The sequence below is a fragment of the Phoca vitulina genome, unplaced genomic scaffold, assembly GCF_004348235.1.
Source record: "Phoca vitulina isolate PV1807 unplaced genomic scaffold, GSC_HSeal_1.0 scaffold21, whole genome shotgun sequence".
Lineage (NCBI taxonomy): Eukaryota > Metazoa > Chordata > Mammalia > Carnivora > Phocidae > Phoca > Phoca vitulina.
Genome location: NW_022589724.1, coordinates 3606020 through 3630490, shown reverse-complemented (window position 1 = coordinate 3630490; position 24471 = coordinate 3606020). Strand labels below are relative to the sequence as shown.

Here is a 24471-nt window from a genome sequence, read left to right as displayed (position 1 = left end):
CATATATACCCAAAGACTTAGTATCTTCTATTTGTGAAATTTTTTTTCTTATACCATTATGTATCACACACACATCCCACACACACAAACACAACACAGGCTTCTACAGAAGCCTAGTGTTGGTCTTGTAGATAATGACAAGAGTCTCTGACAATATGGTTTTCACCTCCATGGCCAGCAGAATTTTGCTGAAACTCAGACATTTTTTATCTGATTAATGTGCAAAAACATGTTCTGACTACTTGCAAAAACTTGTTTAGCCATTGACATAAATGTGACAATACTTCAAATTGTGCACCAGCCCTCCATCTGTGTAGCATTTCTGCCCCAGCTCTGAGACTCAGAAAACTTATATTTGTCACAGAGTTGGAGTCACATGAATTACCCAACCTCCAAAATGTTGGGCTGAAAATGATATAGACACCTGAAGGTCCTTACTCATGACTACACAGGCATCTGGTTTTGGCTGGAGCTTTATTCCTTATCAATGCCAAGTTGAGACTAGCTTAATTGTGCAATTTCTAAATCTCTGGCAGAGAGCATAGTGTCAGTTCCCTCGACTCATAATTGTTTTCAGCTGGAAACAAATGCAAGGCTGACTCCATAGAGGTACGTGTCTTTTGTTCCTTTGATCAACAGCCTTGGTCTGTCCCATCAAGATGCCATCAGTGCACAGCATCTCAAAGTTGGCCACATACAATATATAATGTATACTGTTGGGTTATTTGACATGCACGCTAGTTGCTAAATTTTCTTTCCTTACAAGATGGTTGAATTGGAACCACCAAGTTACCAAGTGGGCCCATGCTCAGTTTGGGATTTCAAGGACCAAAACTGGGGCAGAGGAAAAGCCACAGTATGAATCTAAGTCAACATACAAGCATAATAAACTTCCTGAGTTCAAATCCCAGTCTTTTAAGCAAGTTGCCTTATTCCCCTACGTCTCAGTTTCTTCATCTATAAAATGGAAAAATGGAAGAGTAGTATCTAATCAGAAGTTTGTGACAATTAAATTTTATAATTCACTGAGGTGCCAATAAACATTACCTATTAACTTTAATAACTAAATATATTAAATATCCGTAGATATTAGTTATTAATAAACATTAAAAATTAATGATCAACAAACATTACCTATTAATATTATTGCTATTATCATCTAGGAAAGTCCTTTCATTTCCCTGAATTTCAGACTTCTCAACTGTAAAATGGGAGTTATAATCCCTGCCAACTTCCTGAAATTTTTAAATTTTAAACTCAAATGAGAGCATTTACACAAAACCACTTTGCACAACGTTAAATATATCAAGATACATGGTGTTATTAATTCTGCTGTTGTCTTTATTATTGGGGTACATTAAGTATATTGGGGGAACAATAAATATATTTGTATGTATTTAGTATTCAGCATGCACCAGTCCTGGTCAGACATAAACTCTACTCTCTAAATGCTTATAATCATGGAAAAGACATCAACAAGAATAACTTTACCACATAAAACTGTCTTTCCTACTATTTTAACTAACAAATCACATTCATAATAATATAGATCACAGCTATCTGTTAGAATTTTCTGTGATCAGTGATGCAAATGTTCTATATCTATAGCGGCCACACATACTACTGAGCAAACAAGATGAAGCTAGTGTGAATGGAGAACTAAATTTTTAGCTTTATTTCATTTTAATTAATTTAAATTTAAACAGCTACATGCAGCTAGTGGCTACCATAGTGAACAGTACAGAGACAGAATATCTTCAAAGATATCTGCTAATGGGTTTGCCTTTTTTTTTTGCACTGTGTGTTATAATGTGATTTATGTTGAAAATATATTAAATTATAAATTCCATTTAAATGCAATCTTCTACAAATTGTACATTTACATATAATATATACTTACTATGTACAAAAACAAGTTTTGACCTTTTTCTGTTAATAATGATACATGCTATTTAATGTAAATTATACAAGAAAAAGCATAATTTTAAAAGCATACTATATTGATATTTGGGAGCCAAGAATATAGTAATATTTAAATTTAACCATGAATATAGTGTAAAATAGATTAAAAAGTATTTTATTATGGATGTTTGGAATTCTTATATTTTACAGACAAAAACTACAATTGGTGTTTTCATACTTTTGTTTAATTTGTCTGCTGGTGTATACTCTAATAGTAACCATGTGGTTAATAACAGTTTTTATTCCCATACATATGAAAGTCATTCTGACATTCTCCATTTAATAATGGTTTTTAATAATTCTTAAATTTCCTGATGTGCGACATGAGAATTTTGATCAAATGGATGCAGCTTACAGATTTGGTAAAACTCATATCAAAGCAAATTTTAGAATTATTAACATTTTATACTCCTCGTTAACTTGGCATATATCAGTTTCTGTGTTCCCTAGGTCCTGGTCTTAAATAATTGCCTAGCACTAAAAATAATTTTATTCTTATACTACAAATAAAAATAATTTACAGCTGTACAATAGCCAAGTCTATCATGGCTGGTGACTGATGCTCAATCCAGCGTCTAACTAAGTGACTGAACTACAAGCACATTCTTTTGATTTTCACAATGTGCACTAACCACATATTCAAGGACTGCATGTCCTCCTTTAAAGGTATTTTTTTAAAACAATTGTTTTAGGGGTGCCTGGGTAGCTCAGTCAGTTAAGCATCTGCCTTCAGCTCAGGTCATGATCTCAGGGTCTTGGGATCGAGCCCTGCATTGGGCTCCCTGCTCAGTGAGGAATCTGCTTCTCCCTCTGGCCCTCCCCCTGCTCATGCTCTGTCTCTCTCTCTCTCAAATAAATAAAACCTTTTAAAATAAATAAATAAATAAATAAATAATAAAATAATTGCTTTACTTGTTGATCTTTAATATAAATTTAAACAGGTACCATTATTGCTTTTGATTCCAAAAACCCCTTGGGAAACTCTCTTGCTCTGAGAATTTCTCAAACCACTTGTTGGGAAAGACTATCAAATAACATTGAGGTAGAAGAATAAATATTCTTAAAATGTCTATACTACCCAAAGCAACCTACACATTTAATGTAATCCCTATCAAAATACCAACAGTGTTTTTCACAAAACCAGAACAAACAATCCTAAAATTTGTGTGGAACCACAAAAGACCCCAAGTAGCCAAAGCAAAATTGAAAAAGAAAAACAAAACTGGAGGTATCATAATTCCAGACTTCAAGTTATATTACAAAGCTGTAGTGATCAAAACAGTATGGTATTGGCACAAAAATAGACACACAGATCAATAGAACAGAACAGAAAGCCCAGAAATAAACCCACAATTATATGGTCAATTAATCTTCAACAAAGGAGGCAAGAATATGCAATAGGAAAAAGACAGTCTCTTCAACAAATGGTGCTGAGAAAACTGGACACTACTTGCAAATGAAACTGGACCACTTTCTTACATCAAACAAAATAAAATCACAAAAATAAAATCAAAATGGATTAAATTTTGGAAGCAGTCCAAATGTCCATTGATAGACAAATGGATAAAGATGCGGTATAGATATAAAATGGAATATTACTCAGCCATAAAAAAGAATGAAATCTTGCCATTTACAACAACATGGATGGATCTAGAGAGTATAATGCTAAGTGAAATGAGCTAATCAGAGAAAGACAAATGCCATATGATTTCTCTTACATGTGGATTTAAGACACAAAACAAACGAACAAAGGGAAAAGAGAGACAAACCAAAAAAGAGACTCTATAGAAAACAGACTGATGGTTACCAGAGAGAAGGTGGGTAGGAGAATGGGTGAAATAGGTGATGAGCATAAGAAGTGCACTTTTCAAAAAAAAAAAGTACACTTGTCATGATGAGCATTGAGTAATGTACAGAATTGTTGAATCACTGTATTGTATGCCTGAAACAAATATAAAACTGTCTATTAACTATATTGGAATTAAAATTTAAAAAAAAGAATATTGGGGAACTGCTTAACCTTCATGGGATGTTCACACACCTTAACCAGGTCCCCTGCTCTTCTTTGGGCCCGGAGAAAACAACTGTAACCCCACCCACGATTGGGTATCATATATGGAAACATAAATGAGAGAGGATCTATGAACAGAGGAGCCCTGAGAAAAGTCAGACCAGATTCAACAAAAGGAAGGACGTGTAGACTCAAGGAAATCAACACAAACAAACATATCTGACACATCACAGCAGAAATAGTAGCAGGTCCTCGGGATTAGGCAAGGCAATGGAGGAAGGAAGGGCAGGAAGGCGGGCTTAACTACTCCTGACCTCACTCCCATTTATTTCCCCCAGTTTTCCCCCAAACCCTCTAGGAAGCCAAGGACTGTGGTAGAAATAAAAGATATGTATCATTGGGGATCTAAACAACTCTGGTACAGGAATGATACTCTGAAAAGTGCTGAACACAAGAAAGAAGGCAAAGGCATCACCCTCCTGGCTGGCGAGAGAGGTGCACAGTAAAATCAGGGGACAACAAGTTTGGTGGAGCTGTAGAGACCGGCGGTAGCTAGAGAAGGACAACAATGACGACAACAATCCATGGCCGCCCAGATTCACTAGTCCAGAGGATGTGGCAGCAATGCTAACAACCCAAGGTGGCAAAGAAGTCAGGGGTCAGAGGTCTGGTGAGAGGCAAGGAGTGAAGAAAATAATCCCAGAGCACTGGGGCAAGAGCAGCTTTCCAGGTACAGCAAAGGCACAAACAAGACCAAGGAAAGTGGCAGTGAAAGGAAAGCAAAGAGCTCATCAGAAGCGTGAGTTACCTGTAAGAAAATATTCTCCCTTCTGTCAAGAAATCCCAGAAGGAAAGTGACATAGATGAGAGAGCCCAGCAGATAGTTGTTTTACAAGTATCAATAATCTTGGGAATTCTCAGAAACATTTAGGGAGAGAAAGCACTTCATATATAAGCAGATAAGGAGCAGGACTCAGAGCTATTGAGAACTGAAAATCATTTTAAATATGACCAAATATACATTCGTCTTTTAATAAAGCTTAGAATACCAATATATACCATAACTTTTTTCTAGGTATAGGATTACAGGTGCTTTTCTTTTTAATTTTATCTCTTATCTAAATTTTCTAAGGTTTCTTCTACTAACATGTAACAGTTTGGGTATTAAAAAGAATCAAATTTATTTCAAAAATGAAATACGATTTTCCACTTATTAAATTACAAAGATTGAAAGATAATCTAATAACGAGCATTGGCAAAAGGGTAGAGAACTAGGCATGCACTCTGCTCACAAAATTAAACAGGAATATGTTATTTCTGTAGGATAATTTTAAAAAATCAAAATTCTTAAAAAAAATTTTTTTTACCCAGAAATTCTGCTACTAGAAATTTATAGTGTGGAAAATTATCCTGTTTCTCTAAGAACTACCATGTATAGATAAATAAGGAGATAGGTAGCAAATTACACCTACAATAACATACACCAAATTAATGATAGTTATTACTGATAGGATCATGAGTGATTTTCATTTTGAGTATTCTCTTCCACATATTTCTGCAATGGAAACTGTTACTTAAATAATCAGGAAAAATAAATGTTATTTTAAATAAATTAAATGGAAAAATTAACATGGCATTAAACTTGGCATCTTTTTCTCCTACATTTTGTATCTTCTCTTTATCTGTGGTTATATCCTGTTTCAATTCTGTCACTTGATTTCTTCAGTTGTAGGGCAGCAATTATTTCATAGTTTTCTCAATAACTATTTTTGGGATTTATTAATTAAACCTTCTTATTCTTATTTTCTAATCCACTAAAATCTCCTTTCATCTTTATTCATTTCTTCTTCCTGGTCTCTTTTATTTTATCATTCTATTTACAACTGCTTGAATTGAAAGCTTAGATACATTTATTTTTATTTTTTCTAATTTAGTGATTTTAAAAATATAATATGTACACTCTGATTTTGAACCCAGCTTCTTCTTTCAAATGACTGTTACCTATTTATCCTTTTTATAAGAATTATTTATCACACTGAGTATGATACTGTAATCAAATTTGCAACTAATATTTAGGCTTAATTCTATGTTTTATGTATTTCATTAATCCCCACTACTCCTTTTTTTTAAATTTACATACAATAAAACTCATCTTTTTTAAGTGTTACAGTTTGGTGGATTTTGACAATGTTTTATAACTATAGTTAGTTAAATAGTTTTGTAAACTACCATCACAATCAAAATGCAGATTATTGTCATCAAAATGTTCCCTCTTGCCCTTTTGTAATCAATTCCGTCCTCCCACTCCCAGCACCCAACAACCATTGATATAATTTCTTTCACTATAATTTTACTTTTTCTAGGATGGCATGTTGTTGCATGTATCAGCTGTTTTTTCCTTCTTATTGATAAGTATTTTTCCACTGTAGAGTTGTGCAAAATTTGTTTACCCATTCACCAGCTGATGGGCATGTGGGTTGCTGTAAATATTTGCATACAAGTCATTGTATAGACATAGGTTTTCATTTCTCTTGGGTGAATACCCGGGAATGGGATTGCTAGCCCTACGGTAAGTATATGTTTATTTTTATAAGAAACTGCCTGTTTTCCAAAATGGCCATATTATTTTGCAGCTCCACTAGCAGTGTATAAAAGTTCCAGATGTTCCATATTCTCATAAAATCATCAACACTTGGAGTTGTCACATTAGGGCTGGGGTAGGAGAAGAGTAGAGGAACAGGGTTATTTCTTTCTTTCTTTTTTTGGTTTCTTTTAAGATTTTATTTTAGAGAGAGAATGAGAGAGAGGACGAGCAGGGGGAGGGACAGAGGGAGAGGGAGAATCTGAAGCACACTCCATGCTGAGCATGGAGCCAGAGCAGGACTCAATCCCACAACCCTGAGGCCATGACCTGAGCTGAAACCAAGAGTTGGACACCCAAACGACTGAGCCACCTCAGCGCCCCTCCTTTTTTGTTGTTCCAATAAATGTGTATGGTATCTCATGGCTTTAATTTGTATTTCCACAAATTTCCATAGTAACTAATGATGTTAAATATCTTCTCATCTGTTTATTTACAATCAGTCATCAGTATCTCGTCTTTGGTGAAGTATCTGTTTAAATTTTTTGCCCGTTTTTTATTTTTATTTTTTTTTTAATTTTTTTATTGTTATGTTAATCCCCATACATTACATCATTAGTTTTAGATATAGTGTTCCATGATGCATTGTTTGTGCATAACACCCAGTGCTCCATGCAGAACGTGCCCTCCTCAATACCCATCACCAGGCTAACCCTACCCTCCCCTCTAGAACCCTCAGTTTGTTTTACAGAGTCCATCGTCCCTCATGGTTCTTCTCCCCCTCCGATTTCCCCCCCTTCATTCTTCCCCTCCTGCTACATTCTTCTTCTTCTTTTTTTCTTTCTTAACATATATTGCATTATTTGTTTCAGAGGTACAGATCTGAGATTCAACAGTCCTGCACAATTCACAGCGCTTACCAGAACACATACCCTCCCCAGTGTCCATCACCCAGTCACCCCATCCCTCCCACCCCACCCCCCACTCCAGCAACCCTCAGTTTGTTTCCTGAGATTAAGAATTCCTCATATCAGTGAGGTCATATGATACATGTCTTTCTCTGTTTGACTTATTTCGCTCAGCATAATACCCTCCAGTTCCATCCACGTCGTTGCAAATTTGCCCGTTTTTTAAATTGGATTTTATTTTACTATTAAGTTTCAAAATTCTATAAATTCTAAATACAAATCCTGATATGTGTTTTGCAAGTATTTTCTTTCAGTGTATGGCTTGGCTTTCATTTTTTTAATAGTATCTCTCAAAGAACAGAACTTTTAAACTTTGATGAACTCTAAATGTATCAATTTTTCCCTTTATGTGTGTGTCCTTTGTGTTTTGTGTGTTCTAGCTTAGAAATCTTTTCCTAACCAAGGTCACAAAGATGTTGACCTGAGTTTTCTTCTAGAAGTTTTACAGCTTCAGGTTTTACAGTTAAGCCTGTCATCCATTTTGCATTCATTTTTATTTTTTTGTTGTGGTGGTGGTTTTTTTTTAAAGATTTTTATTTATTTGTCAGAGAGAAAGAGAGAGAGAGAGCAAGCACAAGCAGGAGAGCAGCAGGCAGAGGGAGAAGGAGGCTCCCTGCTGAGTAAGGAGCTTAATGTGGGACTTGATCCCAGCACCCTGGGATCATGACCGGAGCCTAAGGCAGACACTTAACTGACTAAGCCAACCAGGCATCCCTTTTTCTTTTTTAATTTAAATTCAATTAGCCAAAATACAGTACATCATTAGTTTCAGATGTAGAGTTCAAAAGTTCATTAGTTGCATATAACACCCAGTGTTCATCACATCCATCACATGCCCTCCTTACCCAATGCCCAGTTACCCCATCTCCCCACCCACCTCCCCTCCAGCAGCCCTGTTTGTTTCCTATAGTTAAGAGTCTCTCATGGTTTTTCACCCTCTCTAATGACTTCCCATTCAGTTTCCCTGCCTTCCCCTATGATCCTCTTCGCTGTTTCTTATATTCCACATGAATGAAACCATATGATAATTGTCTTTCTCTTATCGACTTATTTCGCCCAGCATAATACCCTCCAGTTCCATCCACATCCATGTAAATGGCAAGTATTCATCCTTTCTGATGGCTGAGTAATAATATTCCACTGTATAGATAGATAGATAGAAATATATATATATACACATACCACATCTTCTTTATCCATTCATCCTTCGATGGACATCTCAGCTCTTTCCACAGTTTGGCTATTGTGGACATTGCTGCTATGAACATCAGGATGCAGGTGCCTCTTCGAATCAATACATTTGTATCTTTGGAGTAAATACGTAGTAGTGCAATTGCTGGGTCGTAGGGTAGCTCTATTATCAACTTCTTGAGGAGCCTCCACATTGTTTTCCAGAGTGGCTGCACCAGTGTGCATCCCCACCAACAGTGTAAGGGGGTTCCTATCTCTCCGCATCTAGGCAACACCTCAGCAACATTTGTTGTTTCCTGACTTGTCAATTTTAGCCATTCTAACTGGTGTGAGGTGGTATCTCATTGCAGCTTTGATTTGTATTTCCCTGATGACGAGTGATGTTGAGCACCTTTTCATGTGTCTGTTAGCCATTTGTATGTCTTCTTTGTAGAAATGTCTGTTTGTGTCTTCTGCCCATTTCCTGACTGGATTATTTGTTTTTTGGGTGTTGACTTTGGTAAGTTCTTTATAGGTCTTGGATACTAGCCCTTCATCTAATATGTCATTTACAAATATCTTCTTCCATGCCATAGGGTGCTTTTTAGTTTTGTTGACTGTTTCCTTTGCTGTTCAGAAGCTTTTTATCTTGATGAATCCCAATAGTTCATTTTTGCCCTTGCTTCCCTTGCCTTTGGAGACGTGTCTAGGAAGAAGTTGCTGTGGCTGAGATTGAAGAGGTTGCTGCCTGTGTTCTCCTCTAGGATTTTGATGGATTCCTGTCTCACATTTAGGTCTTTCATCCATTTTTAGTTTATCTTTGTGTATGGTATGAGAAAATGGTCCAGTTTCATTCTTCTGCATGTGGTTGTCCAATTTTCCAAGCACCATTTGTTGTAGAGACTGTCCTTTTTCCATTGGATATTCTTTCCTGCTTTGTCAAAGATCAGTTTACCATAGAGTTGAGGGTCCATTTCTGAGTTCTCTATTCTGTTCCATTGATCTATGTGTGTGTTTTTGTGCCAGTACCATACTGTCTTGATGATGACAGCTTTGTAATAGAGCTTGAAGTCCAGAATTGTGATTCCACCAGCTTTGGTTTTCTTTTTCAACATTCCTCTGACTATTCAGGGTCTTTTCTGGTTCCATAAAAATTTTAGGATTATTTGTTCCATCTCTGTGAAAAACGCCGATGGTATTTTGATTGGGATTACACTGAATGTGTAGATTGCTCTGGGTAGCATAGACATTTTAAAAATATTTATTCTTCCAATCCCTGAGCATGGAATTTCCTTGTGTCTTCTTCAATTTCCTTCATAAGTGTTCTACAGTTTTCTGAGTACAGATCCTTTACCTCTCTGGTTAGGTTTATTCCTAGGTATCTTATGGTTTTGGGTGTAATTGTAAATGGAATCAATTCCTTAATTTCTCTTTTTTCTGTCTCATTGTTAGTGTACTGAAATGCAACTGATTTCTGTGCATTGGTTTTATATCCTGCCACACTGCTGAATTCCTGTGTGAGTTCTAGCAATTTTGGGGTGGAGTCTTTTGGGTTTCCCACGTAAAGTATCATGCCATCTGCGAAGACTAAGAGTTTGACTTCTTCTTCGTCAATTTGAATGCTTTTTATTTCTTTTTGTTGTCTGACTGCTGAGGCTAGAACTTCTAGTACTATGCTGAACAACAGTGGTGTGGTGAGAGTGGGCATCCCTGTTGTGTTCCTGACCTTAGGGGACAAGCTCTCAGTTTCTCCCCATTGAGAATGATATTCGTTGTGGGCTTTTCATTTATGGGCTTTTATGATTTTGAGGTATGTTCCCTCTATCCCTACACTGTGGAGAGTTTTAATCAAGAAAGGGTGCTGTATTTTGTCAAATGCATTTTCTGCATCAATTAAGAGAATCAGATGGTTCTTGTCCTTTCTTTTGTTAATGTGATATATCACATTGATTGATTTGCAGATGTTGAACCACTCTTGCAGCCCAGGAATAAATCCCACTCGGTCGTGGTGAATAATCCTTTTAATGTGCTGGCGGATCATATTGGCTAGTATCTTGGTAAGAATTTTGGCATCCATGTTCATCAGGGATATTGGTCTGTAATTCTCCTTTTTAGTGGGTTCTTCTGGTTTGGCGATCAAGGTAATGCTGACCTCATAGAACAAGTTTGGAAGTTTTCTCAATGTCTGGGAGAATTCTGCTGGGAAGCCATCTGGCTCTTGTTTATTGGGAGATTTTTGATTACTACTTCAATTTTCTTGCTGGTTATGGGTCTGTTCAGGTTTTGTATTTCTTCCTGGTTCAGTTTTGGTAGTTTATACGTCTCTAGGAACTCATCCATTTCTTCCAGATTGCCTAATTTGTTGGCATATAGTGGCTCATAATATGTTCTTATAATTGTTTTTATTTCCTTAGTTTGGTGTGATCTCTACTCCTTCATTCATGATTTTATTAATTTGGGTCCTTTCTCTTTTCTTTTTGTTAAGTCTGGCTAGGGGTTTATCGATCTTATTAATTCTTTCAAAGAACCAGCTTCTAGTTTTGTTGATCTCTCCTACTGTTCTTTTGGTTTCTATTTCTTTTTTTTTTTTTTTTTTTTTTTTTAAATTTTTTTTTTAAAGATTTTATTTATTTGACAGAGAGAGACACAGCGAGAGGGAACACAAGCAGGGGTAGTGGGAGAGGGAGAAGCAGGCTTCCCAAGGAGCAGGGAGCCTGATGTGGGGCTTGATCCCAGGACCTGGGATCATGACCTGAGCCGAAGGCAGACGCTTAACGACTGAGCCACCCAGGCACCCCAATTTTTGGTTTCTATTTCATTGATTTCTGCTCTGATCTTTATTATTTCTCATCTTCTGCGTGGTTTAGGCTCTATTTGCTGTTCTTTCTCCAGATCCTTTAGGTGTAGGGTTAGTTTGTGTATTTGAGACTTTTCTAGTTTCTTGAGAAAGGCTTGTATTACTATGTACTTCCCTCTTAGGACCGCCTTTGCTACATCCTGAAGGTTTTGAACAGTGGTGCTTTCATTTCATTTGTCTCCATGAATTTTTTTAAATTCTTCTTTAATTTCCTGGTTGACCCATTCATTCTTTAGTAGGACACTCTTTAGCCTCCAAGTATTTGAGTTCCTTCCAAATCTCCCCTTTGATTGAGCTCTGGTTTCAAAGCACTGTGATCTGAAAATATGCAGGGAATAATCCCAACCTTTAGTACCAGTTGAGACCTGATTTGTGACCCAGGATGTGATCTATTCTGGAGAATGTTCCATGTGCACTTGAGAAGAATGTATATTCTGTTGCCTTAGAATGGAATGCTCTGTACATATCTGTGAAGTCCATCTGGTCCAGTGTGTCATTCAAAGCCCTTGTTTCCCTGTTGATCTTCTGCTTAGATGATCTGTCCATCACTGTGAGTGCGGTATTAAAGTCCCCTACTGTTATTGTATTATTATCAACGTGTTTCTTTAATTTTGTTATTAATTGGCTTATATAATTGGTTGCTCCCACATTAGGAGCATAAATATTTATAGTTGTTAGATCTTCTTGTTGGATAGACCCTTTAAGTATAATATAGTGTCCCTATTCATCCCTTACTATAGTCTTTGGTTTAAAATCTAATTTGTCTGATAGGAGGATTGCTACCCCAGCTTTCTTTTGATGTCTATTAGCATGATAAATGTTTTCTACCCCCTCACTTTCTTTTTTTTCTTTTTTAAGATTTTATTTATTTATTTGACAGAGAGAGACACAGTGAGAGAGGGAACACAAGGGGAGTGGGGAGAAGCAGGCTTCCCATTGAGCAGGGAGCCCAATGCAGGGCCCGATCCCAGTACCCTGGGATCATGACCTGAGCCAAAGGCAGACGCTTAACGACTGAGCCACCCAGGCACCCCTACCCCCTCACTTTCAATCTGGAGGTGTCTTTGGGTCCAAAATGAGTCTCTTGCAGACAGCATATTGATGGGTCTTGCTTTTTTATCCAATCTAATACCCTGTGTCTTTTGATTAGAGCATTTAGCCCATTTACATTCAGAGTAACTATTGAAAGATATGAATTTAGTGCCATTGTATTACCTGTAAAGTCACTGATTCTGTAGATTGTCTCTGTTTCTTTCTGGTCTCCGTTACTTTTGGGCTCTCTCTCCACTTACAGGATCCTCTTTAATATTTCTTGCAGGGCTGGTTTACTACTCACAAATACCCCCTCAGATTCACATCTCCACACCTCCTATCTTGCAAAAAGTGGTCGCCTTTCTATTTGTAGAATTACAGCAATTCTTTTCTTAGAACTCAGGTTGAATTCAAGGTGTTCAGAATGATCTGATAGATATCTAGCTGAATTCAAGGGAACAGATGAAACGCGGGTCACCTACTCTTCTGCCATCTTCCCTCCAATCTCCCCAGCTTATTCTTAATAATGTAGTTCTACTTGTAAGCAAAGACTGGAGAAATCTCAACAAAGGGTAGGAGAAACACACTGTATACTTATGAACCTTGCATTCATTTTTAAATATGAGATATAGGTCGTTTATTTTTTGCATATGAATGTATACTTATTCCAGCACTGTCTATTGAAAAGACTATCTTTCTATTGAATTACCTTGGCACCTTTGTTGAAAATCGATTGATCATTATTTGTGTAGATATATTTCTAGACCCTCTATTAAGGTCTGTTGATCTACATAACTATCCTCTCACCAATACTACCCTGTCTGGATTACTATATTTTTATAGTAAGTTTTGAGTAGTCCTCCAATTTTGTTAATTACAAAACAATTTGTTAATTACAAAACTCCTTTGTATTTCCATAACATTTTAGAAGCAGCTTGCCAATTTTAACAAAAATGCCTGCTGGGATATTGGTGAATATTGTATTGAATTTATAGATGAATTGGAGGAGAACTAACATTTTTACAATGTCGAAACTTCCAATCCATGAAAATAGTATCTCCTCCCTCCATTTGTTTAGGTCTTTAATTTCTCTTATCACTGTTTTTACTTTTCAATATTCAAATGTTACACATATTTAGTTATATTTACTCCTATTTTATACTTTGTGATGCTATTGCAAATGACACTTTTTTACTTCAATATTTAACATTTCACTGTTATTACAGAAATTCAATTGATTTTTGTACATATTGATCTTATAACCTCCTCGCAACCCTGCTAAATGCATGCAGTTAATAATTCTAGTAGCTTTTTTTTGAGGGATTATTTATGCTGACAATCCAGGTTGTCAAATAAAGACTGTTTTTTTCTTTCTAATCTGCACGACTTTTATTTCTTTGTCTTGCTTTATTAAACTGACTGGAACCTGGATACAATATAGACTAGAAGTGGTAAGAATGAACATTTCTTTGTTTCCATTCTCAGGGAATGCGCAGTCAATCATCATTAAGTATATTTGCTGTATTTATGCCAGTACCATACTCTTTTGATTACTATAGTTTTCCAATATAATTTGAAATTAGGAAGTGTGATGCCTCCAGGTTTTTTGTTTTCTCAAGATTGCTTTAACTATTGGGAGTCTTTTGTGGTGCTATACAAATTTTAGGATTTTTTTTTTCTATTTCTGTGAAAAATGCCATTGGAATTTTGATAGGGATTGCAGTGAATCTATAGATCACTTTGGGTAGAATGGACATTTTAACACTATTGATGAACATGGGCTATCTTTCTACTTATTTGTCTTCTTAAATTTACTTCATCAATGTTTTATAGTTTTCAGTGAGTAGAACATGGTGGTTACTAGTAGCTGGGTGTGGGGAAGTGGGGAGAACTGATCAAAGGATATAAACTTTAGTTATAAAATGAATAAATTTGGTAGATCTATTGTACAACATGGTGACTATGATTGATGATTATGTATTGTATACTTGAAATTTGCCAAAAGAGTAGATCTCAAGTGTTTTCATCAGACCAAAACTAACTAACTAAATAAATAAATAAATAAAAGGTAAACTATATGAGGTGATGGATATGTTAACTAGCTTGATTATGGTAATCATGTCACAATGTATATGGATATCAAACATCATGCAGTACATCTTAAATATACACAACTTTTATTAGTCAATCATACCTCAATAAGCCTGGGGGAAAACATAATTTTAAAAAACCAAAGTAGAGGGTACCTGGGTGGCTCAGTTGGTTAGGCATCTGCCTTCGGCTGGGGTCATGATCCTGGGGTCCTGGGATTGAGCCCCGCATCGGGCTCCCTGCTGAGCAGGGAGCTGGCTTCTCCCTCTCCCTCTGCCTGCCACTCCCCTTGCTTGTGCTCTCCCTCTCTCTCTGTGTCAAATAAATAAATAAAATCTTTAAAAAAAAAAAAACTATATTTCCTATAGATCTTCCACTGATGTCCTTTATCAGGATGAGGAATTTCCCTTCAAGTTCCAATTTGGTGAGAGTTTTTATCAAGAATGGGTGTTGAGGGACGCCTGGGTGGCTCAGTCATTGGGCGTCTGCCTTCGGTTCAGGTCATGATCCCAGGGTCCTGGGATCGAGCCCTGCATCGGGCTCCCTGCTCCGCGGGAAGCCCGCTTCTCCCTCTCCCACTCCCCCTGCTTGCATTCCCTCTCACTGTCTCTCTCTGTCAAATAAAGAAATAATCTAAAAAAAAAAAAAAAAAGAATGGGTGTTGAATTTTGTCAAATAATTTTTCTGCATCTATTATGATGATCATATCATTTTTCTTTTTTTAATCTATTGATATGGTATATTGCATTGATTCTGAATGTTAAAACAACTTTGCATTCCTGGTATAAGTACCCTGTGGTTATCAGTACTCCTTTTAAGCCACAATTATCATGTTTTATTCCCTATTTTTATCACTTCTTTTTTTAATTTAATTTTATTATGTTATGTTAGTATTTCACCAAATTTTTTGGTATCTTTTCTATTTTAGGCATTGGTCCAGGTAATAAGAAGGGAGTAGTGAATAAGACCAGAAAAATTTTTGCCATTCTGGAACTTATATGGTGGCAGGGGTGGGGGGAGAGTAAAAAATAAACAATTGATTTCAAATGGTATAACAGAGTTTCAAGTAATATGTTTAAACAATGAGGCAGTCACTATTTTATAGAACTTCAAGTTCAGAAACAGGACAGGCTCCAAGCAAGTTTTAATCATTGGCTCAATGATGTCCTCAAAAGCCCATATACTTTTCCTCACTCCATTGTGTTTTCTCCAATGTCATCTTTACCTAAGATTGATCCTCCCTTATGATCATGATTAGGCTGCCAGTGAGCTTGTTTTTGTAGATTTGCCTTTTTAGGTTAAAGAAATTAAGAAGCTAAAAATCACCTCCAAGACTCTCTTACAGCTATATTTCTATATATAAATTCAGTTCTGACAATTAGAAACACTTGTTTGAGGTTTGGAAGGCAGAAGTGAAGCAAAATCTATTTTCCTATACTTCATTTAGCTGATTCAGCTGGCAAGCACAGTCATGGGAATATGAGTTTTCTCTGCAGCACTGTCCATTCTCCCTTCCCTGGTTGATGAGAAGTAGTTATGGGGGTAGTTGAAGGGGCAGTACTGATGTTATGTTTTGGTTTTCTAATCAATGAATTAAAGCAATGATGCCCATGTTCTAGCTCTTCATTCTTCCAAAGACAGTTCCAGTGATCAATGGCAGCAGGAGTTTCTTAATTCTGCCATAGCTTCCAGTAGTGATCTCAGAGGCAGTAGCCCTCCTGGTGGGTCAAGTTCTATATTTTTCTCATTTTTTAAATTTTTCTATTTTAATTCCAGTAGAGTTACATACAATGTTATATTAGTTTCAGTTGTGCAATATAGTGATTTGACAATTGTATACATCACTGAGTACTCATATTTGTGTAGATCAATTGTAACATTGGGATTAATAATCTCTTCTCAGAAGACTGTTATATGGATTAAATTGAATAACACTTGAGAAAGCACCTCCCAGAGATCAAGGTACAAAGAAGTCACTTAATGGTTGACTCTGAATCTGACCTGAACTTCACTCAGTGCAGTTGTATCTCAATGTCATGAACTATAAATGCCAAAGATTCTTAGACTCCAACAGCATAAAGCACAATCATAACATTAAGTTTCAAACCTCATTTAAATTAACTAAAATTTAAGGCAGAAAGAAAGAATGGAGGCTAGAAAGAAGTTTTTTTTTTTGAAGAAAGTTAAACCATATTGCTAATCAACAGTAATCATTTCCCATGAAAGAAATTTACTTTTGACAGAAAATGAACAAATTGTAGTTAATGGTGGGATCTACTGCTGTATTAATATAACTTCTGTGAAATGCCATTAACTTTCTCTGCTTCACTTCCTCTATCTTTAAAATGGTGGTTATAGTTATAGTTGATGACTTTTATGACTGTCAAATTAAAAGTTATGTTCACAGTGGGAGAGATGGATTTCTGGATTTTAATAACATCTCCTCCGTGCAGCACTGACAGCAACAGAAAGTCCCTAGGACCTGAGCACACACTGGTAGGAATGTATACTCATATCATCAAGGTTATATTTATGAGTTTATAAAATAACATTAATAATGTCCCTTGTCTACAATACTGTCCCAAAGTCTTTTCCTTCCACAGTTGGTGAGAAGAAAATCATTCTTATAATCTTGTGAACCATCTTCAAAACTGATTTCAATGGGAGCAGGGAGGCTTACAAAGATAATAATGGACATCTAAGGAGTGCTTTAAAAAAAATCGAGTCTGAGGTTTTGTAGTTCTGAATATCAAGAGAAGTCCCAAGTACAACCAGATCATCTGCTCAAGGAGACTTTGCCCATGTGAAGCAGAATGTGCCTAGGGCCCTCAGGAGAGTTGTCTCCTTTAATATCTGGTTTCAAAGCAAATAATACAACTGATGAAACTGATCTTCTGTCCAGTAAGCGCACGTGGGTAATTTTTTCTCCCTAATTATGCTTTTGTTTGGGACTTCTTCCCTCATATGCTATTCAACATAATTGACCATATGTCTAGAAATTTACTTGAATTCAGGGTGCACTGTCATTTACAAAGCTTTCTACTAGAGGTTGGAGACTGAGAACTGCAAATACATGGTTGCAATTCTCAGACAGCTTTTGTAGTTAAGGTTCACCAAAGCACCCCTCTCAGAAATGCTAGCATACTGGAGAAGGTGACTAGGAGTCATAGTTTCATGAATTCTCAATGGGTCTCCTGGAAAGGCAGTGCAAGGAGCATTGTAAATGATGGTTTATGCCGAGGACACTGGAATATAGACTCTGAGTGAGAAGCTGGAGTAGTCGTTGCTGGTAGAGCTACCCAGAACCCCCTTGATCTCTTCTACTCTTTCTCTGTGCCCCGTCCTCAGTTCTGGGGTGCTCTTGCTTCCCAACCCACTTCTGCAATGCTAATTGGGAGGACTCAGCCCTGGGGCTGCTGGAGCCACTTTACCCAAGCATGCAGAAAGCCAAAAGTGCCTGGGAGTTTCATCCCCAAAGGGAATGACTGAAGAGTACAGATGTATGAAATCTCAGCTCTCTTCCTTGGGGGAGAGACATCACTGAAGCATAATCTACATTTCAAAGTTCTCCTATAGTAACAAGATGAAGATACCTTTTGTGGGACCTCTTAAAATTGTATGCATGGATAGCTTTGTCTTATTCCTGGTACCACCTCCCCCGTTGCCTTACTAGTTTCTCCTGGGAGCACTTCCTTAATCAGTCACTTACACACAAACCTCTTTCAAGTCTTACTGATAGAGATCAAAATAGGCTAAATCCAGTCTCTTAGGAACGGCTATGGACAAAAAAGAAGCAAACTTAAAATAAAAGAGAATGTAAGGATATACTGTGTTCATAAAATCATTATTCACAATAGCTGAAACATGAAGTAACACAACTGTCCACCAATGGATGAACAGATAAACAAAGGGTGGTATATACATACAATGGAATATTATTCAGCTCTAAAAAAGAAAGAAATTCTATTATATGCTACAACAGGGATGAACCTTGAGAACACTATGCTAAGTAAAATAAGTCACTCACAAGAAAACAAATAGTGTATGATTCCATTTATGTGAGGTACTCAATGGAGTCAAATACATAGAGACAGAAAGTAGAATGTTGGTTGCCAGGGGTTAGGGTGAGGGGTGGGGGGAATAGGAAATTATTGTTTAAGTGATGTAGAGTTTCAGTTTTACAAGATGAAAAGAGCTCTGAAAGTGGATAGTGCTGATGGTTGCACAACATGAATGTATTTAATACCATTGAACCATACATTCAAATATGGTTAAAACAGTCAATTTTACTACAATAAAACAATGGAGATAAAAATAAGAATGTAAGGGTCTAGAAGTCATTTGTGGAACACAGGACACTACACTTGAAGAGAACTATAAGAGGTAAGATACTATATGGTGCCAATGGAATACCGCTCAGTGCTGGCTCAAGGAAACAGGCTGTACATTCCAGACATCCAAAGAAGGCTATCAAAAGCTTAGAGAGTCAAATGGCCCTTCCCAGAGTCAAATGGCCCTCCCCAGAGTCAAATGGCCCTCCCCAGAATCAATAGGCTTATTAAGAGCGGCTAGGTTAATATTAGAGCAAGTAGGATACCAAGATTGCCAGGTTGGTGGAATGGAGATCAGACACCAGCAGCTACAAGACTTTAATAATAGTCAGTGGGAATTTATGAGCTATCCAGAGATAGGTTCCCAGGGATTCGTCTGGGTGTGGGCTCAGAGTCTGACAGTCGTAATATCTTCTAGGGTAGATGGCATGCATACAAATAACTCCCATCAGAAAAGGCAAAGCATGATGTACACCATAAGGAATATACAAGTTGAAAACTATGAAAAGGCAGAGTAGAAAGAAATTGCTTCCCCTGGTGATGGGTATTAAAGAGGGCACGTTCTGCATGGAGCACTGGGTGTTATGCACAAACAATGAATCATGGAACACTACATCAAAAACTAATGATGTAATGTATGGTGATTAACATAACAATAAAAAATTAAATTAAAAAAAGAGGGGGAAAAAAAAGAAATTGCTTCCAGATGAGGAGATTTGTAGCAGCTGAGACCATGTGAACAAAAGTATGGAAATGGTGTGTTGCAGGTCACAATCATCTAGAGATTTAGGAGGAGCTGTGATACAAGTTATAAATGCCATGGTATACTGATTAAAGCATTTATTGACTTCAGCTAACTCTGGGACTTACTCAAGTGTTACTCACATTTAAATGTCACACACAGACACTCAAGCATTGCAAATGTTCCCAAGATATACAAAGTCATTTGTTACACATGCTCATAGGTCACACACCAGTTCAAAAGTTTCTATTCACTGCCTGCTTAGCCAGAGTGCTGAAGGGAAGATTTCAGCAGAGCAGTCAGATTCATTCTCTCATGGAATCTTCCCTCCTCAAGGATTCTGTCTGTCTAAGCCTTTTGATCTCAAAGGGAGGGCCCAGTTCAACCTTGGTTTTTCACTTTTACCCTCACAAAGTACATGCTAATCTGCTATACAGACCTTCAAAAACTCACAAGGTGATGAAAGCTTCCCCCAAAAGAAGTTTTTGCTGGTCTTCATAGCATTAATGATAACTGTGGTCACTTTCTATCACATACAAACTCAGAACATTAACTCAGAAGCTTTTCATTGATCATAATCCATACGGAGGCCTGTTAAATAATTTGAAAATAAAAGCTGCTGGGGGTGAAACTCTTTACACTCACAATCTTCCCAACTAAACCTAATCCTTCCTAGAAACATGTAACTTCCCAAAACAGAATCAGGAAGAAACAGAACATTTGAACAGAGCAGTTACCAGAAATGAAGTTGAATCGGTAATCAAAAAACTCCCAACAAACAAAAGTCCAGGACCAGATGGCTTCACAGGTGAATTCTTTTTTTTTCTTTTTTCTTTTTTTTTTTTAACAATTATTTAAATTTTTTTATTGTTATGTTAATCCCCATACATTACATCATTAGTTTTAGATATAGTGTTCCATGATTCATTGTTTGTGCATTAACACCCAGTGCTCCATGCAGAACGTGCCCTCCTCAATACCCACCACCAGGCTAACCCATCCTCCCAACCCCCTCCCCTCTAGAACCCTCAGTTTGTTTTTCAGAGTCCATTGTCTCTCATGGTTCTTCTTCCCCTCCGATTTCCCCCCCTTCATTCTTCCCCTCCTGCTACATTCTTCTTCTTCTTTTTTTCTTTCTTAACATATATTGCATTATTTGTTTCAGAGGTACAGATCTGAGATTCAACAGTCTTGCACAATTCACAGCACTTACCAGAACACATACCCTCCCCAGTGTCCATCACCCAGTCACCCCATCCCTCCCACCCCACCCCCCACTCCAGCAACCCTCAGTTTGTTTCCTGAGATTAAGAATTCCTCATATCAGTGAGGTCATATGATACATGTCTTTCTCTGTTTGACTTATTTCGCTCAGCATAATACCCTCCAGTTCCATCCACGTCGTTGCAAATGGCAAGATCTCATTCCTTTTGATGGCTCACAGGTGAATTCTACCAAACATTTAAAGAAGAGTTAATGCCTATTCTTCTCAAAAAAATAAGAGGAAGGAAATCTTCCAAATTCATTCGATGAAGTCAGCATTACCCTGACACCAAAACGAGATAAAGACACTACAAAAAAAGAGAACTACAGGCCAATATCTCTGATGAACACAGATGCCAAAATCCTCAACAAAATATTTGCAAGCCAAATCCAACAATATATTAAAAAGGTCACTCACCACAATCAAGCAGGATTTATTCCTGGGATGCAAGGGTGGTTCAATATTTGCAAATCAAGCAACATGACCCATCACAACAATACGAGAAAGGATAAAAACCATGTGATCATTTCAATAGATGCAGAAAAAGCATTTGACAAAGTACAACACTGATTCATGATAAAAACTCCCCAGAATTTCTTGTCTCAGTGAATGGCACCACGTTCACCCAAGTGCCCCAGCAACAGCTTGTATGTCATCCTTGCCTCGTCCCAATCTCTGTTCACCCACATCCAATTAATCACCACACTCTGTTACACCAGCCTTATTTACATTTCTCTGTTCTCTCCCCTTCTCTCCATCTCCATTTCCTAAGTTTAAGCATGACCACAGCTTACTGACTACTCTGACAACTCCCCACATTCAGTTGGTTCTCCATATTACAGCCAGGTCTTTCTAAAGTGTAGAGGATAAGAATAAACTCCAAATACTTTACATGACAAACATGGCTTTGTCAGAGTCCCAACAGGAAACTCATGACACACTCAATGGGAAATTGGAATATAATGAAGAAAAATTATTTTCAAAGGATTGGGCAGAATTTAGAGTCTAGTAACACTGGAGTTACAAACTGCCTCTGTTTGGCCAGGACTTTGGGTTTCCTGGGATTCAGGACTTCCAGTGTTAAAACCCACAAGTCCCACACAAACCCAGAATGAGTTGTTCACACTCAGTCACAACCAGGAACCATTACCATCCTAGGGTACTTGAAAGGGCATGAGAAGGGAGTAGTTACCAGAATCCAGAGAGGAAAGTTGTTTGGAGACCACGAGAGCTGTGGTATTTGGAAGGGGAGCAACACCCAACCAACAGACACCTGCAGGAAGGAAGCCAGAAAAATAAGAACCCACAGCTCACACTCATCATGCCTTCCCACCTCCTGCTGGTGCCTCCCACTGACCTAGCTAGGAGGTATGGGCAAAGGAGATTACTTGATGTTGTCATATGGATCAGTCTAGGGAAGGCAGAAAAAGGAAAACCAGAGAGGTGGCCACAGAACAAGGACTCAGTGTGACATAAAGGAAGGGAGCCATAGTCCAAGGAATACAGGTGGTCTCTAAAAAGCTGGAAAAGTTGGGGTACCCAGGTGGCTCAGTCGGTTGAGCATCCAGCTCTTGATTTTGGCTCAGGTCATGATCTCAGGGTCATGAGATCAAGCCCTGCATCAGATTCCATGCTCAGTGGGGACTCAGCTTGGGATTTTCTCCCTCTGCCTCTGCCCCTCCTCTCTCTTTCTCATTCTCTCTCTCTCTCCAAAATAAATATATAAATCTTTTTTTTTAAGATTTTATTTATTTATTTGACAGAGAAAGACACAGCGAGAGAGGGAACAATAGCAGGGGGAGTGGGAGAGGGAGAAGCAGGCTTTCCTGCTGAACAGGGAGCCCGATGCGGGACTCAGTCCCAGGACCCTGGGATCATGACCTGAGCCAAAGGCAGACGCTTAATGACTGAGCCACCCAGGCCCCCTAAATCTTTTTTTAAAAAGCTCGAAAAGTCAAGAAAATGAATTATCCTCTGGAGCCTCCAGAAGAACACAACCCTGCCCACACCTTGATTTTAGTCCAGTGAGACCCATTTCAAGTTTCTGATCTCCAGAACTATAAGAAAATAAATTTGTGTTGTTTTAAGTCATGATAATTATGGTAATTTGTTACAGTAGAGATGGAAACTACAAAGAAGGAACCTTAGAGGGCGTCTGTGTCAGCCAATACATAAGCTGAACAAGGACTGTGGGAAGTGACTTTACTCTGCTGTTAGTTTGGAGTTTGTGAAAGTCTTTGACCTGGGAAGTGACGTACTCAGAGCTGCTTCAGGAAGAATTATTCAGCCCCCTCCTACCTCTGGTATAGGTGAGACTACAAGGATTGAATGAAAGATAATCAGTTAGAAGGCTACTATGTAAGTCTGGTTAAGAAATAAGGGTTTAAAATGAGGGGGAGCCAGTAGACATGGGTAGGACAAATATGGCAGAGATGTTGTGAATGGGATGGAATGAATGGGACTGTGGGGAGTGAGAGTGAGAGTGAGAGTACACCAGGAGCCAGCGTGCTTGAAAAAGGTAAGGGATCCAAGAGAACCTGGCCAGAAGGCTAATTGTATCTGTGACAAAATATTACAGAAAATCTCAAACTTTTGTTTGACCATTTGAATGAAGAATTGATTTAAATGGTTCCATGGGGTTTCATAACACCACACTAACAAACTCCATCTTAAAAAGACCAGCAATGAGGGACTCCTAGGTGGCTCAGTCAGTTGAGCATCTGACTCTTGATTTTGGCTCAGGTCATGATTTCAGGGTCGAGATCAGCCCCTGTAGGCTCCACACTAGTGGGGAGTCTGCTTGAGAATCTCTCCCTCTGCCCCTCCCTCTGCTCACACACACCCTCTCTCTCTTTCTAAAATAAATAAATCTTTAAATAAAAAAAAAGACCAGCAATGATGTCACTTGTTACCAAGCCTAATGAAGATATTTTGTCCTCATCTCACTCTCACTCAGCCGAGCCACGTTCTCCTTATTGAAACACAGTACTCTGCTCTCTAAGCTAACAGCACACTCTCCTAAATTTCTCCCACTCAGTATCCTTTGTGGGCTCCTCTTACTTCTTCCTCAATCTAAATGTCAGAGCTGATCTCCAGGCCTTTCTCTCGTCCACATTCTCATCCTTCATTTCTTCTATTCCCACAACTTTAAACACACTAACACTGCAGTCTCCTCATTTTACATCTCCATCCCAGAACTCTCTTCCAAGCTTAAGCCTTATATATCCAACTGCTTAATTGGTACCTTTACGTGAATATTTTTAAATCCATCTCAATTTTAAAGTACCAAAATTAGAACACTTAATTCCCCACCACACTCACAAAAAGCTCTGTTCCTCTGCCAATCTCCTCATCCTATACTTTGTCCCCAGATGGTCAAGCCAAGAGCTTGGGACTCAATTTTTTTCTAAATTCCTCTATCCAGTCCCACAGCATTCCTTGTGGGCTATGCTTCCAAAATAT

General features: G+C 37.8%; 1 protein-coding gene across 3 annotated transcripts in view; it reads right to left on the bottom strand.

Moving 5' to 3' along the window:
- Positions 1 to 24471, bottom strand: part of PLPPR1 (phospholipid phosphatase related 1) — a 564480-nt gene that overhangs the window by 380616 nt on the left and 159393 nt on the right. The window contains exon 6 of one of the 3 annotated variants that reach the window (XM_032418867.1): positions 22202 to 22282. The exons of the other annotated variants lie outside the window; for them this stretch is intronic. The gene's annotated coding sequence lies outside the window, so the exon portion shown is untranslated. The remainder of the gene's footprint in view (positions 1 to 22201; positions 22283 to 24471) is intronic. 3 annotated transcript variants of the gene reach the window in all.